This window comes from Castor canadensis, chromosome 2 (genome assembly GCF_047511655.1).
Source record: "Castor canadensis chromosome 2, mCasCan1.hap1v2, whole genome shotgun sequence".
Lineage (NCBI taxonomy): Eukaryota > Metazoa > Chordata > Mammalia > Rodentia > Castoridae > Castor > Castor canadensis.
Genome location: NC_133387.1, coordinates 42,155,551 through 42,173,781, shown reverse-complemented (window position 1 = coordinate 42,173,781; position 18,231 = coordinate 42,155,551). Strand labels below are relative to the sequence as shown.

The following is an 18,231-nucleotide window of genomic DNA, read 5'->3' as shown; positions in this document are numbered from 1 at the left end:
GGTTAGCCTGGCCCAAAAGACCAAAAATCATATGTTCTCCCTCATATGTGGACATTAGATCAAGGGCAAACACAACAAGGGGATTGGACTATCAGCACATGATAAAAGCGAGAGCACACAAGGAAGGGGTGAGGATAGGTAAGACACCTAAAAAACTAGTTAGCATTTGTTGCCCTTAACGCAGAGAAACTAAAGCAGATACCTTAAAGCAACTGAGGCCAATAGGAAAAGGGGAACAGGTACTAGAGAAAAGGTGAGATCAAAAAGAATTAACCTTGAAGGTAACACCCACGCACAGGAAATCAATGTGAGTCAATGCCCTGTACAGCTATCCTTATCTCAACCAGCAAAAACCCTTGTTCCTTCCTATTATTGCTTATACTCTCTCTACAACAAAATTAGAAATAAGGGCAAAATAGTTTCTGGTGGGTATTGATGGGGGGGAAAGGGAGGGGGTGGAGTGGGTGGTAAGGGAGGGGGTGGGGGCAGGGGGGAGAAATGAACCAAGCCTTGTACGCACATATGAATAATAAAAGAAAAATGAAAAAAAAAGAATATTTACTTTGCATATCTTCATTTTAACATTTAGAAACTAAGAATTTTAATAGGTCATCTTCACTGGGATCACTTGATATAATTTTTCACAGCCTTCTTGAGAAGGTGATCAGGCTTTCAGAATGTTATTCCCAACACCCAAGATTATGTAGCACTTACTTTAGGTACAGGGTTTAGAATCGAACTTCTGATCCTCTAACTTTTCATCTGACTTGCTCTACTGAGCTGTGCTGTATTGCACTAAAACAGAGCATGCTAAGAATTTGAATTTATTTCAGAAGGTCAGCTTTGCTGGGAGATTTCTGCTTTTTCCTTCACCTTAAAAAAATAAGTAAAAAACATTTAAAAAGTTGTGTATAGAAGTCTTCTTATGTTTATCCTCCATACTCAAGAGTAAAACTGCAGTTTATCTGACCACATTGAAGACCCTTACAGTTTTGTCAGAAATTATCTTCTTTCAATAAGAATTCTATTAAAACTCTTAACAGCATTCAATCTCATTTTCTTTCTCAATTTTTTTATTTCACCTAACAGATCAACACTTGACCTAAGATCATTCTGAATTCTTATAAACATTAGCATTATCATTCAGCTTTATTAGAAACCGTTCTACATTTAACCTTTAAAAATGAATTTCTACATAAATACAAAAAACGTTAAAAAAAAAAAGAACCACTTCTTGTAAGCAAGTTAGTCAGGCTCAGAAGGCCAAAAAGTGCACGTTTTCCCTCATATGCAGATTATAGACCTAAAACACATGTAGTAATATGACCATGCTGAGGAGGGATAAGGCAAGGGAAGGAAACCAAAAACTTGAATGGTGGTTGACATGCTCACTGAACAGAAATGAATATAGAAATCTTAAACTGGTCCAGACCACTATGGGAAGGGGACTATGGAGGAGTGAAGAGGACTGGTAGAGGTGAACCAATGTGGGTTGTAATACATATATGCATGGAAACAACATAAGGAATTTCTCTGTTTAGCTATCTTTATCTCCAGCTAGCAAAAACTCCATGCTTTTCTTATTATCTTTTATGTTTTTTCTTCTACAAAATTGGAGAAAAAGAGGGTGGAAAAGGTTCTGCCCAGAGGCAGAGCGGGGGCACAAATAATGAATGCATATGTAAATAAATGCAAAAATGATACCCGTTGAAACTGTTCCAGGAATGGAGGGAAGGGGAGGATGAAAGAGAGCAGCGGAGGGGCTGAATTCAAATATGATATATTTGATACTATTGTAAGAACTTTTGCAAATACTGCAATGTAGAGCAGCGGAGGGGCTGAATTCAAGTATGGTATATTTGATACTATTGTAAGAACTTTTACAAATACTGCAATGTACCCCACCCAGCAAACAACAATAAAAAAATTAATAAAATAAAACCACCTAAACTCATGCATTTTTGCCATCTAACCTAAACCTGCTAAGCCTGTACAGACAGAATGAAGCAATAATGACAACAGAAAGACAACAAAGTGTCCTTTAACTACACAAATTCTGTGTAACAGGGTTAAATGAACTGCCTCTTTCATAATATTAAAGTGGACAAAGCCCAAACTTCAAAGAGAATGTGGAGTCAGTGATAATCTGTACAATAATAAGCTACCATCAACAATCTTGGACTGTTAAAACTGCTACAAAATACAGTAGTATCTTTATACAAAGAAAACTTCTGGCTCGTAATATTGATATTTAATATTTTTAGCAAAAGTTACCTATTTATAAAAAAATTTAAATTATTAATTATAGATTGTGAGTTTCTATATTACATCATTCTTGTAATAGTTTTTCAAGAATAGGTGAGACAAGAGAGAAAAAACTTCATTTATTATTTGAAGTATTTTTGAACTATAAACAGAAATCTTTTTTTTCAGACTTTTAAAGTTTATTTTCAAATCCATCAAAATCCTAAAGTAATTATTTTACTACTAACAATGGCGTTACCTTGCAAAACAGGTTCTTCATCCACAGGAGAGAAAATAGTGTTGATATGTGTTTTTCTTCCTGAATTGATAAACAGAAAGCTTTCACTAGACTTTTAAGAGCTATTGAATACCCTAATTGGCAGGATAAAAAAGAAAAGAAAGGCATTGCTTTTTCAATATGCACTCATTTTAATATAAATGTTATAATGATATAGATATGAGCATACTCCTTTTAAAGGGATTAAATTTTTACTAGAGTTTGTAGTATTTAATATTTTTGTGTCATTAAGGACTTCCAAAACTTTTGAAAAGAAAAGAAAATTCCAAGATATAATAGAAAGGAAAAAAATATGTATTTCCTAATAATTTTTTCAATTACTTTACCATTAATATTTGAGGTCTGAAGGGCTGGCTCAAGCAGTACACCACCTGCCTAGCTAGTGTGAAACCATAAATTCAAAACCCAATACCACAATAAAAGAAAAATTTAATAAAAAAATTGAAATTTCTTAAAAAGTTATAAAGGAAGACAATGTGACATATTATTTAAATAAGTTATTCCTTTTATTTATTCTAAGAGAACTTTTTATTCCACTTGAAACATTAATATATAAAAATATATTAAGTTTTGATTAGCCATTTGGGCATATGTAAATGCATAGAATTATTATTACTATATTAATAATCTCATTAATACTGCAGAGGCAAAACATTGTGTTTGACTAGACGTTTATAACGCATATGTTGACTGATATCTTATTTTGACATTGCAGAACATGGCAGAGATTATTTTGTATGTAAAACTTTAAAGCAATTGTAAATAGCTGTCTCCTTAACAACAGAACATCTTCATCATTCTTGTTGCTTTAAAGGCTTTAAGCTGCACAACTTTCCAAATACCTGCCCACAAAATCTGTCCAAACATAATTAAGCACATTGATCCAAATTGGTAATAGGATTAGTTAATGTTGTCTACTTGAATTTTGAAGATATCTACCCTGGACAATTACAATGCTTTAGTTTGATATACTTGGTTGATACTGACTTGTTCATTCCTGCAATAACTATACAAAGGGGACATGTGCATCTCCTGGTCAATTCTACTTTATAAATGCCATCAGTATGAGAAATAGATTGGTCTCCCTATTTCCCATCTTTCTGAAGTATTCATCTATACCATCTGTTATACATCATCAAGTTATCAAACTACAGACTAAAAAGAGGTAGCTTAAGACACAATTTTGCACCAATTGAGAGTTATATCTGGAGAGTCAGATAACAATCCCTATTCACTGATTACCAAAGTTTTTAATTTTATAAGGAGGCTTTGCCAATTATATGTTGAATTTATGCAAACATTTTCATGCCTGTCCAAGGAGACAAAGGAGCATTGTAAATATGTTTTCTAAGTTTTTCCAATCTTATATCTCTATCCATAGACCAGAAATCTGACTTATCTGTCAACAATGATAATATCAAATGAACTAGGTAATTAATAAAAACCTTATACTGGTTTCAGTCTTTCTATTTCTTAACAAGTCATAAGGCAGAGATGTTAACACATTATTTAAATAAGCTATTTATTTATACTACTGTTTTCCACCTTGATGAAGGAAATAGTAATTACTATGCTTTTTCCTCCCTTGAGGAAATGTTGGGAGCATAACTCCCTTTAAGAATAATGTCAATCATCTCTTATCTGGAACATTATTCATCTGAGCACATGATATGTGTTTTTTAACTTCATATTATAGTAGATTCTATCATGATATAAGAATTGAAAATATTTTCGTATTTTATAAAGTATCGGAAATCCCTGTTCTAAGGTTACTGTTGAAATCCTGAGACAAAATGTTCTATCTCCATTAAACATTTCTCTATATTCTCACTCTTTGGGTAGTGTCACCTTCCATGAAATACAATGGATTTTCAAAGTACATCTTCTGCAAGCCAAGAGAACTTTTTGTCACTTTGTCTGAGTTAGTACCTACCAACCACTGATTTGGACGCAAAAATCATTCATTTAGAAATAAACAATTAGAATAGTATGAATTCCATGCTTGCACTTCTGAATGTCTTTTTTCTTTGCATAAATCTTTAATAAGCTTTAAATCACCCTGTTATCTATACATACACACTAACACTGAAATGTGAAGGAGCTAATCAGTGAAGCAACATGTATGGGGGAACAGCCTCTAAATAAATAATGGTTCTTGATCAGACATCAGAATTTCCACTTTCTTACTTATAAATCCACTCAAATTTTCGATTGCCAGTATCAGCTCTTGAAGCTTCAGAACCTAAAACATCTGATGTAATCTTTCTAAGAAAGATTTGATAACATTTGTCCTAACCTTTCCTCATCTTTCATTCAGTTTCTGATAAAGGAAGGTTTCTCAGCCTCAGTACTATTAATACCATGAGCCAGATAATTCCATGGTTTTGGGGTTTCTTTGCAAGGGGAGGTGGAGGCAGGTAGGTGGAGTGTCTTGTGTTATGTAAACTGTTTAGCAGCATACCTGGACCTTGACCTACCAGTAGTGCCCTCTCCTCATTGTGACAACTAAAAATTTCCCAAATATCCTAAGGGTCAGAAGAAGGTGGTGGAATAAAAATTATACGTAGTTGAAAACCTTGTGATAAAGCCTTTAACCAATTCTTCATTATAAATCTATTATTTCTCCTCCTCCTCCTCTTCCTTCTCTTCCTCTTCTTCCCTAATCTCCATCTTTCCTCCTAATCCTCCTCTTCTTTCCCCCCATACTAACAGAAAAATGTCTCTGTATTCCCAGCCTCTCCAGAAACAGAGGTAAGACATCACCATCCACAACCAGCCCAGGCAAAATTGGCAGGAGAACCTACATGAAAAACCAAAAGCAAAAGGTGTGACTCAGCAGGTAGCGCCTTTGCTAGGCAAGCATGAGGCCCTGAGGTCAATCCCCATTAGCACAAAAGAAGTTCTACTTAAGCTAGAGAAACATTTTCCCCCTCTCTATTCTAGCCCCTACTTATTCTTTCAGAATAACAAATATTTGTTTAATTAGAACAAATTTTCAAGAGGTGGTATTAAATACTCAAATATGTGCATATATTTTAGCTAAGAAATTTTCATTATTTAAATATAGCTTAAGAAAATGAATAATTTACTTCTTAAATTGGTTAAAATATAGAATACCATGTTTACCACAATTCTGTGTCCCACCAAACTTTGTACTTATAATTTTTACTTCCAGAAAAAAAATAATTTTTACTACAGAACTTTTGAGTTTCAAAAGTATTCACAATAATCCTAGACAATTTTACTTTTAACTTAATTTTCAAAATCTTTTCTTTGGCTCTATGAATTTGAAGGAGCAAATGAAGTTTACGATGGAGTTGACTAATTACTTATTGAAGCAACTAATGATAGGATATAAAATTGGCATTGTTTAGCTATATCTGAAGTTTTTCTGCAAACAGAATCAAAATATTAACACTTTTTGCTTTGGTTTTCAAAAATACACAAGAAAACATGAATTTGGAAATAAGCAAAACTAATTTAGAAGAGGACTCATCCAATCCAATCTAAACAAAAGCCATGCTTCAAAGTCCGATGTACAGATAAACTTTCGGCTTTCACTTGAGTGAAATCCTCACATTTAGCATCATCTTCAAAAAGAACCACTGACTTTAGAAGATACAGATGCTTCTTAACTCACACTGGTCTTCTGGCTTTCATATGGTCAGTGATATCACCATGACCCAAGGCCAGGAAATTTCACAAATACTTTGTAAAAGTTACACCATCATTACCTATATAAGTTAGAATTTAATTTACTCTTATAGCTGGACTTTTATTTTGAAAGTCACAGTTTTTAAATTGTGGGTTACTTTCTGAAATAAAAGTGCAAGGCAGAACAATGAAATAAATGGTTAAGATCATCCCACATAATAAATGATAAAATCACAGCCATGAGGGTGTCAGTAGGATCAGGATTAGAGTGAGATGAATGAGGCCTTCATTTAGGCACAAAATTTTAGAAGGCACCAAAAATGGAGATGATCACAAAAACTTATATTTAAATTCAGTATCTCTGAAAAATCAAAATTAATTTAAAAGATCCATGATGCACAAAAAACAAATTTTATAATAAAGACAGGGTGTTGTTTATTTTAAGACCTTCTATTATTATGCCCACGAGAACAAGTCTCTCCAGTCTGCCCATGACTTCCCTGCCTGCCCCCTATGGATATGGTGTACCCTATGGGTAAGTTTATGAGAGCTGACAGTGACCAGTAAACAGACTGCAGCATGGAGCTTTGAGTATAGGTTTTTTAAATTATAAAGCTTATATTAGATGCTAAAAAACCCTAAAGATTATAATTTCAGAAATTCTAAAATAAAATGTTTATATTCTATAGTAGTCAGTTTATATTGCAAATCAATTAGGTTGTTTTTTCTACTAATAAGAAATTATTTAAAACAGTTTATATATAAATTCTTGAATGAATATGAATACATTTATGTTACAGACAAAAATAACAAATCCTCATTCCATGGTTCTTAAGGAATGTTAAAAAGAACAATTATAGATGAAGTGCTATTTTCAGTGAACATTTATTATAGTAAAATTATATTTGTGACGTACTGCCCTCAAAATTGCCACTTAATTACATCTGAAATCTAATCAGGTCACTTATTTAAGGAAAGAGACTATAGGAGTCTATTAAACACTAAGCCAAGAAACAATTGAATTCTGGGGTTTATTTATTCTCCTATCTGTAAGGAAGTTATCTAGAAATATTAGTTCAATTAGAGTCCTTTGAATTAACTTTCCTCATTCTTTCAATGTTAAAATAAATATTTTTATATCTGAATAACTTAAAGAATTTTTCCCTAAGGCTGAATAACTACTATTTTCCCATGGTTTATTTTTTTTGGGTTAAAAATTCTGTAAAGTCCATTATGAGTAAAATATCAATAAGGAGATAAGAGGTAGCATAAAGCCATCATGTTCCAGGGACTGCACAGATTAAATGCAAATTAACTCAGAGAGAGGCAAAAAGCAGGTCTCCCAATCTTTACATGTTATCTCTCCTCCACCACACCTCCAAAAGAACCCTTCCAAATTACCTCAGATAATCAATATGTTTGGTTTTAGTGTGCAAGGATTGCCTTTAAGAAAGTCAATGAAACCCCTCCCTTTGTAATTGTGATTTCTCATCCTCGCATGATTAAACCATGTAGAAAGAGCACTTCAAGCTTATTTAAAACAGCACTCTTCAAATCTTTTCCCATCAGTTTTGTGGCAGTTCAATCAATATTAGATAGCATCAAAAATCTATTTCCTGTCCCTGACAAGAGAAGGAGGCCTATAAGATTATCTGCTCTGAATGGCAAATGCAGACTCCACATTATCTTAGGATGCCAACTACTCTTATTTTAACAGCCACATATTATTGGACCTATGGTCAAAGCCAGGTTCTTTTAATTAAATAAAACTGTAATTTTTAATTATGATTGAAAGATAGTGGAAAAGTTAGCTACTGAATTACTTCAAGTTCATTGAAATGTTCAGATTGTTTAATGCCAGGTATTTCATTCATATTAACTGATTAAAGGTACAGTTCTTTAAAATGAACTTCCTTCAAATGACCATCAAAAGTAAAACAGGGTCACTGTGAGAGTCTGAGAATGAGAAGAGTATATGCACATAATTGTCAAATTTAGTTTGTTGGGAAAAGGAAATAGAAACCTCAGGAGCTGTCCATTTCCACTCGAGAAAAAATTTAAAATTCAGAAACTTGTCACTATCTTTTCCTAAAATGTCCAAGACATAAACACCTAAAATTCACATGCTAAATCAAGATTTCTGTAATAAACTGCATTTCACTCTTAGAACATTTTTTCTGAAAATAAAAAATAATTGCTGTAAAAAAAATTGGAAACACGCAGACAAAAATGTAACAAAAGCTAGTTAACACAGCACTATTTAACTGTGTGTCACACAATATAGTAAGTCTATTGGCTCATTTAACTCTTAAAACAACCCTTCATGGTGATCACTGCCATTATCACCATTTTTAAGATGCAGGAACTGATGAAGAAAGAAGATTAGACTTTTTCTAGTCTCCCCATACCTCAATGAATTTTCACATCAATTTATTGTGGTTCAAAAAACAGAAAAAGAGTGAAAGATGTCAGTTTTATTGGGAAAATTATACAAAAAATAAAACAAAAATTTTGTTTACTTCATTAATTGAATACATATTTTTACTGCAATCTAATTTTATACAAAAATACTAGAGTTAAAATTTGTACTCTAACCTCAAATACATAAAAGCAAATGGAACTTTATTGTTCTAGACTCCCCAAATCCTACTAAAAAAAAAAAAAAGCAGAAAAATGTGAACTCCCAATTAGAAGAACTACATTCTGTTCTATTTAAAAACAATCTTCTTTTTGTAAATATTCACTCAATTCTAAGTCCACTTCTTTGGTTCTCTTTCCAGCCTCCTTTTCCTTCCCAGGTTGGTGATTTTTCAGGGAGATATTTCTCTATCCTCAATCTCTAGAAATTAACAGTAAGGGGCAATGGCAGAGAGGGTGAATTCAAGTGTGATGTATTGATATATTATAAGAACCTTTGTAAATGCCACATTTCACTCCCACCCAGCATAACAATTTTTAAAAAAGAAGCTGGAATGGGTGCACAAAACCAAGCACTGTGTCCTTGTGCCCTTCTCCACTCTGGCCCCATCTCTGAGCTTGTGCTGTGCACTGAATGTCTGGAATACCTTTGGCCTGGCCTCTGGTGTACCTTTATGGTTCCTGAGGAATTCAGCCAGATCAGCTTCTATGTCCATGCCCCTGCCTCCACAGAAACAGCACCTGCTGCTACTCTACTTCTCCCGTTTGGAAAGGCCACCTTTTGACTTCTGCAGAGTTCCTTTGCTCCTCTTTGAAGCAACATTTTTCACCCCAAGCTCCATGACTGACTCCCTTGGCTCTGTCTATGATCTCTATGGGGGGTATAGGTGACAGGTACACTCCAGGAGAAACGTTTTAATTTCTCTAAAAACAGAAAGAAAATTTTCTATCAAACTTATCTAGTGTTCTTATAAGTCCTCACTTACTCCCACCCACAGAGACTTTAGAACTTTTGACAGAAATGAAAAAAAATACTTGTCTAACAGAGAGGGAAAGAGATGAGAGAGAGAGAGAGAGAGAGAGAGAGAGACTCAAAGACTTTATGTTCTCTTGCTATGCAGCAGGAGCAGCTGTAGATCAACGGTTCTCAGACTTTTGGGAGCATCACAATCACCTGGAGAGCTTATTAATGCACATATTACTAGACCCACCCCACAGTTTCCAATCCAATATGTCTGTGGTGGAGCCTTAGATCTGCATGTCTAACAAGCTCCACGTTAATATGATGCTGCTGTTCTGGGGACCTCATTTAGAGAAGCACCACTCCAGGCCCTGTGTAAGCCATGCACAAGTAGGTGGAGCATCACTGAGGCAGTTTTAGAAACACAGAGTTTCAGCACCAAGCCAGAGCTACAGAATCAAACAAGACTTGGATGAATGCATTAGTTTCAGAAGCCCTGCTCTGAGGGATGAGTCTTCTGCTTTCATGTATAGTCTTTGATAGTTCTTTCTCTTTTCTGGATTATAAACATGTCTTGCCTTATATGTAGACATGGCTACAGAGGCATGGAGAATATGTATCAGAAACAGAATTTCCAATTCATAAAACAAACCAACTATCACAGTTTTTGTTATTAATCAAAATGTTTTCTCAACAATTACCTAGGAAATCTTGCTTCCTTTATCAAGTGAAAGAGATTTTGGTTGGGACTTGGAATTTCTGTACTCATATTTTCTAGTTTGTGAAAAGCCTCATGATAAATCGTTAAGTAAAGTAGTTTACCTTTCTTTAAGTTGGTCCAGATTGTGTGTTCATTAAGTTTATTCCTAGGTACTTTATTTTCTGGTTTGCTGTTTGAGTGGATCATTTTGCACTGTTTCCTACCATTCCTTGTTAGTATACGATTGGTGCTTTTTATAGTCATTGCTTAATTATTTCAACATTCATTTTGTAACAAGCACATAATGAATAATATTATGAACCCCAATATATCCTATGCCTTATTAATAATCCAAGTATACTATTTCAAAAAGAATTTTGTTCGTTTAATCGATGTAGTCTTTTAAAAAAGATAAGTAGGGATGTTTCTTACTCTCCAAGAACTATTTCCAATACTGAGTATTTACACTGCTTTTGATCCTATATTCTATTTTGTTGATTTCTTATTTTATCCTTTTTATTTCACTCCTGCTTTCAGGATGGTGTTTCTAATTCCTCTGATACCAATAGTCCTCTTTTTATTTGTTGATTTATCCTTATTTGTCCTTTAACTGTTTAACATTATATATACTATACATTGTTTTAGATAAGGTCTAATGGTCGGTTCTTATCTGATTCATCAAATTCGAGACTTTATATTTCTGTTGAAGTTATTCATTCATATTTAATATCAAAGCTTTTGATGATATATTATAGGAACTATATTGTCATCTTGCTTTTTGCTTTATTTCTTAGCATTTACTTGAGTTTTCTCTGTTTTTAATTGAATATTGTTTATATTCCCTCAACTGTTTGAAAATTGTATTTATTTGAAATACAATGATTACTTTCTCTTTTTAAAGACCTTACTTGAATATATATAAACCAAATTATCAGCATTAATAATGCAATCATGAATGTTAATTTTCACCTGTTATAGAATGAAATTCATTTTCTTATTTCAAATTAATTTCTGATTATTCCTTTTTATTTATATACATTACAGAAAATGTTTAATATCATTTGTTTTAATGTTTGTTACTTTAACAAATAAAACAGGGAAATGTAATAACTATACATTTTAAATGTTAAAAAATAAACATTAATTATTATAGAACAATAGATCTAAACAAAATTATGATATCACAAAATTGGAATAAAGAAGGAGAAGTGGGAACATGTGTTAGAGGTCCAGTGAAGTCATGGGAGAAGGAGCTAATTTACATCCTCTCTGAAAACTCATTTAATTTATGAAATTAAAACAAAGAACTAGAAGTAGCAATTTAAGAATCATATTTAGAAACATGAATTCAAATGCTGGAAAAATTAACTTAAAATTATTGTAAAAGAGTGGACTATGGGGAAAACAAAAAAACTTCTATATGTCATGTGGCATTATTTCACTCCTTAAATTATGGTACATTCATGACTTTATTTTAAAATTAAATTAAAAAATAAATACATCACACAGGTTATTGCAGTATAAAGACACCAAACTAGTAGTGTTCACTGTATTCTCCTTTAGAGGCTCTATATGTCCACTTGCTTATTAGCTATGTGAAACGAATGCTTTCTAAGATTTCTTTCTGCTTTTTTGTAATAAATTTCTATTTTAAGAATGTTCTTTTTTTGTAAATGTCACAATATACCCCCAGTACAATAGAATTTTTAAAAAATTAGTAATGCTTTTTTCCTACATCTTTACTATCATGTGTGCTTTTTGTAAAAATAGTGACAAGTGTTTCATGCATATCATGTTACTATTTGTTTCCTTTATGCTTACTCAGAAATCATGGACAGCAGTCTCTCCAAGCATAGAATTAGACCACAGATAGCTTTCCTTATTTACCCCTACTTTCTACCTTGGTTAAGAATTCTGTCAACATGGGCTAGCAGAATGGCTCAAGTGGTAAGAGTGCCTACCTAGCAAGCATGAGGCCCTGAGTTTAAACCCCAGTCCCACCAAAAGAAAAACAAAAAAATTCTCTCAACAAATGTTAAGCTAAATTTTTGTCAAAATTAGTCAAGTGTGGTGGCACCATCTGTAATTCCAGCACTGCAATGTCTGAGGTAGGAGAATTGAGAGTTTGAGGCCAGCCTGGACTACATAGGGAGAACCTATCTCAAATAAATAAATATTTATATCATTATTTCAATGATGATTGGCAGTCTCCAGAAAGGAATGAGAATTTAGGCTCTGGCAATTCCCAGCTTTGGATACTGATTTTCATACTACTTCTTGCCTAGGGAAGCTGCCACATTGGAAAACACCATCCATCTGGTTTGGATCAATGTCTGTACTTTGTGCAGCATGAGGGCTGCTACTGATTGGAGCCTTTCCTGAAGCTAGTAACCGACACACATCTGCTGCTGACTTTCAGCTTCTGGTTTCCAGTAAAAAAGAAACAGAAAACAAAACAAATAAAAACAAAAAACTCAGGCTGTACTACTAGCAAATTTCATGTTGTTTACCTTCCGAAAGAAAACAATACCTAATTCTGGCCTCCAGCTCTCACTTTTTGTGGGGAGGAGGACACGCTGGGGTTTTTTAACTCAGCTCTTTGCTTGTGCTTACTAGGTAAGTGTTCTACTACTTGAGGCCAGCTCATATTCCTTTTTACGTTAGTTTTTTGGTCACATAGGTACTTATACTTTTTGCCTACACTGGCCTCAGACTAAAATTCTACCTATGCCTCTGGTGTAACTGACATTATAGGTGGGTACCATCATACCCAGCTTGTTTTGTGAAGATAGAGTCTCCTTAACTTTCTGCCTGAGCCGGCCTCAAACTGTAATCCTCCTGATCTCCGCCTCTTGAGTAACCAGGATTACAGGCACAAGCCAACAAACCCAACTCAGGTCTCATTTTTGATGAGAGATGATTGACTCTTGTATCTTCTTCAAAACACAGATAGTTTAGAAGCTAGCTTGCCCTTAGGCCATCAGGGAAGGGGACTAGAAAAAAAGCAGCTGCTGAAATCAACAGAAAATAGAAGTAGGGCAAGAGAGCAAATACAGCAAGATGTGGGCCCAGACAGCACCTGCCCTAAAGTGTATCACCAGGATGTGGGTCCAGGTGTGAAAGGGGGATAAGAGCAGTTAAAGTTTAACAAAGAACCTCTGAGAGAGGGAGGAAAAATGAGTCAAGACCTTGTAAGAAACAAAACTATCAGAAAGCTGTTTCTAGGGGCTAACAAACCCTAGCAGCAGATACAAGGCTCAGCCTTTCTAACCCAAGCCGAGTGCTCTGCCAGGTACTCTGCCTTTCTCTTTCTATTCATCCATTGCCTGGGCTTGTCATTCTTCAAATGACCCTAGACAAGAACACAACAAACCTAACCAATGTGGCATCACCAATGTGGCATCACATTTAGTCTTTCCCGGAATCAGTAGTAAAGCAGAGATGCTAATTAATTTTCATAGACTTCTATATTAGCTCAAGAGTTTTTTCTTGTAACAAAAATACTACATTCTGGATGGCGTAAGTAACAAATATTTAGATTTTACAGTTATGAAACCTGGGAAGTTCAAGTGTCTGGTGAGGGCCTCCTTCAGGCTATTGACAGTTACCTTCTTCCTTATTTTCTATCTATAGTAATTTCCTTTGATTAGGATGATCTGAGTCCTTTAAGAAAAATCATTTATTTCATAGTATACATGGATTCAAAATCATTATTCATGTGTTTTAGAGTAAAAAGAAATAAGCTATGACATTAAAAAAAAAAATCCCCAACCTCAGTGGCAAAGATTCTTACATTTGGGACCAGCTTGTGGATTTACTTTTTCAGGTAAAGCCTGGGTAATGAGGTGAAAAAAAAAAGAAATAAAAAGAATAAAAAGACAAATTTGATTCATCTAAGAGAAAAAAATTTGGTTTAAAAAGTCAGAAAAGAGCCACATGACTTGGTTGCTAGGGAAGCTTGTAGCATTAGGATTCGAAAGTATAGAGGTTGACTTTGAGAGCCAGGCTTGGTGGCTCACACCTGTTATCCTAGTTGCTTGGTGGGGGGAGGGGGGAGCTGAGAGTAGAAGGTTCTTGGTTCCAGGCCAGCCCAGGCAAAATGCTAGCAAGACCTCATTTCAAACAATAAAAAGCTAGTGTACGCCACACAGGAAGTGTAAATAAAGAGGGTTGAAGTTCAGGCTGGCCCAGGTATAAAAGCGAGACCCTATTTGAAAAATAACTGAAAGCTAAAAGGACTGGCAGACTGGCTCAAGTGGTAGAGCATCTGCTTAGCAAGCTCAAACCCCACTAGTAGGGGTGAAAAAGTGAGCTTTTGAAGAACGACTAGCTATACCAAAAGGAATGGGCCAACCAGCCATGAACTAAAACCTCCAACCATGTGAGCCAAAATAAATCTTTCCTCTTTTTAAATTGATTATCTCAGGAATTTTGTAACAATTCCTGAATTTTGTTACAATAACAGAAGGCTAACTAGCATAATACTTTAGCTACCAAACATATTTCTTTAAATACTGTTTAAGTAGGGAATAGTACAGAGTAATCGAGTCAGGGTACACAATGACATTTAACATTAACTCAGTGTTTCCCATATGCAGGCATTTTTCTGGACACTTTCATTAATTCTTTTCCTTATTAAAAGAAAAATATGAGTGTCAGAGTTTGTGCAACTTGGATAAGCAAGTTTTGGACAACTTGTCCAAAGCAAGTAGACAGCTGCTATTAAAGACAAGCTCTTCTGACATCTGAACCAATGTGGGTTGTAATACACATGTGCATGGAAGTAATGCTAAGAATCTCTCTGTATAGCTATTTTTATCTCAAACTGGCAAAAATGCTGTTTTTATTGTTTTCTCTTCAACAAAATCAGAGAACAAGAGGGTGGAACAAGTTCTGTCCAGAAACGGGAGAGAGTGGAGGTGGCCCAAATAATGTATACACATGTAAGTAAATGTAAAAATGACAAAATAAAATTAAAAGAAGAGGAAAAAATAAGATCATCTAAATTTGAAACCCCAAGCTCTTAGTGGCTTAAAAGCATTTACACCAGATTAGGGATATGCCCCAAGTGGTAGAGCACTTACTTAGCAAGCACAGGACCTGGGTTCAATCCCTGGTACTGTACTACATTGCTTCTCACTTCCATTTGCCATTGAGGGAGTAGTTTGATGCCAATGTGCCTATACTCTTCTTCTCTAAATGTCCTTTTCCCTTTATCAACTAAAAAATTAAATTATATTTAGCTTGTATGAAAACTCATCTAAAGTTAACACACCGATCTAGTATCAGTAAAAGTTTGAGGAAACACAAATACCTCTGTTACCTGGGATCTCCACTGATGATATCAGAGGCAGCCAGTTAGAGCTTGTGGTTTTCAACCCTATTCAGTCCTCTAGCTCTGAGAAGCTTCCCCCTCTGGTCTTGACCAGATAACTCAAGTAAAGGATTCACATGAGGCTTCTCAGACCCTCTCATTAACATTGTCATTTCCATCAACACACTTATGTCATCATTTTTTAGGATGACTATCATTGTCTAATCCAGAAACATGTTGAAACTAAAAGGGGGATCCTGTTGATTACTTAAACAAAGGCAAAAGGCTTAAATAGAATTATCTTGGGCAAACTAGGATGTATGATCACTCTAGTCACTTATTTAGTGGGATGAATACTTTGACCTGTCTTCCCTTAGGGACTGTAAGTCCTGGAGGACAGGGACCTGATTTACTTCTCTTCATTTTATCTCCAATACCTAGAACAGTATCTGGACTTGTGAATACCCAATAAACCCTTGATGAATGAGTCAGTCAACCTTGGTAATGTAAGTCAGAGGGTTATAAAATGGTTAGGGGCATGACTGGCATTCTTACAGTATATGATGTATATTTTAAAGATTCCTAAGTGCCTATCATTGGAAATCATTGTAATTATGAAATAACCTGAATTGTTGAAAAGAACTATTCCAGAGCATAATGAACACATCCAGAGCAAGGCTGTTTTAGCACAATGGGACAGGTATTTCTTTGCATTGCAAACACTTGCTGTGGCAAGACAGACTTTCATCTCATCCAATTTGGTGTTGTTCCTAGATACACGGCCTGAGTCATCTTTAATATGTAGTTCAATTTATTATAGCAGCAAACAGTGATAATCCTGTAGCTCCAAATGCTATAGAACATTAAAACACATTTTTCACTTTTAGAAAAAAAGTTATTGAAATGCTTAGAAAGTCAGGAAATTATCCTTAATCTATAATCTTGCTAAAACTACTGCATGATTTCTAGTAAATTGGGACATAATTTTAAGACCCTTCTCAGTAAAAGCAAGTAGTTCCATAGGACTCCTACTGTGCTACTTTGTCGTCTTCAGAAAGACTTATTCCAGTTTTCTTACTATGAAGTTTTCTTAAGAAAGAATAAATCTAAGGCTCTTATGACTTGTCAAATTATTACTCAGAAGTATCAATAGGTTGAATTTGTGTCTTATCAAGTAACTTGCAAATTTTGTCCTTCTTTACTTGTCTGAGCTGCTTGAAAGCATAATGGGCACAGTGTAGATATGTAAAGAGTCTTGACTGTGGGCTTGTAATTGGGCCATTAATAAAAACTAAGTGTCAGTCTGCCCTCCTGAGAGAATATGATAGGGTGGCACAGAAAATCTGGCATCCTTACAGTTCCATTATCGGCTCCAGAAAAATCTCGGCTGAATTGAAGCAGAAAAACAATTTACCACATCACCAGTTGAAACAGGATGTTCCAGCTCATCCAAAGTCTACTTACTGTACATTTTACTCTCTCCTCCAAATGGGTTAGAAATTGCTCATGGTCAGATAACTATTTATCCAAAGATAGACTGACAAGCACAATGTAGGCAAGGTAGATTCTTGTACTGACTTCACTCCAGCCTGTCACGGTTGGGCTGCTCAACCTTGAAGAGAGTAAAAAGATAAGGAATAAACTATATGGACCAGAAACTTAGTTTATATGTTGAAGAGAGTGTCCAAGGCATGAAAAATCCTAATTAAGTAAAGATTGCTCTCTCTGTGTATGTATCGCTCTGCCTCAAAATCTCTTTTCTCCTAAAACCTAAATAAAATATCTTTTCTTACAAAATTCAACCTGTTGAAGTATGCGCCATGTTATCTATGGTGCATACCCTTGGATGTTCTTCTTTATAAACATCTTTCCAAGATTTTGTGAATTTCAAACATTATATATCTGTGCCAGAGAACATACTTAATCCTAATAGAACCAAATGTTAGAGGTCAAGTGTTGAAACAAAAAGAAGTAGAATCAAAACACTTGGTCTTTACTTGAAAGGCTCTCTGAAGAGACTGATCAATGGAAAAATATTCAAGTATGGAAATCAATCCAGCTGTCAGGAGAGTTTCACCCTTGTCCTTTAGAAAAGGTTAAGAAGAATTTATTATTAATGGACCTGAACTTATGGTTCCAAATGAAATGTGGGTAAAAGTAGTAAGCTAGGTACATCATTTGAGAAGTAAAGTAATGGCATGAGGTTATTTCTGGGGCAGTAAATGACTATTACTTCATCCCATGGCAAAAGGAAGTGGAAAACACTTTCCTCACCAGATACATGGCAAACAAACAGAACGTCTCAAAGATGGCCCTGATGCACTTAGCTTATCTACCTTATTAGTGAGCATCTACTCTGCTGGAAAAGACCAACATCAAATACCTCCCGTGATGTGGCCTCTTTGATTATGATGGCCAGACACTGTGTCCAATTTTGCAGTCATGTCTTATTTCCAACAACTCAGCTAATTTTTGCTCACAAATTATGTTTTCTTGAGTGATCTTTATTAATATTAATATGAATTTATAGAATAAAAAGAGTACATTCTGCTGATATTCAATATTCTGTGACAGTATTCAGTAGCCTGTCCAAATTATATACCTTTAAAACCACATCATCTTACTCTCATCACATAAGATTC

At 34.7% G+C, this 18,231-nt stretch overlaps 1 long non-coding RNA gene across 1 annotated transcript; it reads right to left on the bottom strand.

The window, feature by feature from the left end:
• Positions 1–724: 724 nt before the first annotated feature.
• Positions 725–17,192, bottom strand: LOC141417302 (uncharacterized). The gene is made up of 3 exons (XR_012441829.1): positions 17,054–17,192; positions 2,504–2,563; positions 725–873 (listed from the first exon to the last, which is right to left on the bottom strand). It is a non-coding gene; the product is annotated as an uncharacterized lncRNA (long non-coding RNA).
• Between the last annotated feature and the right edge of the window lie 1,039 nt (positions 17,193–18,231).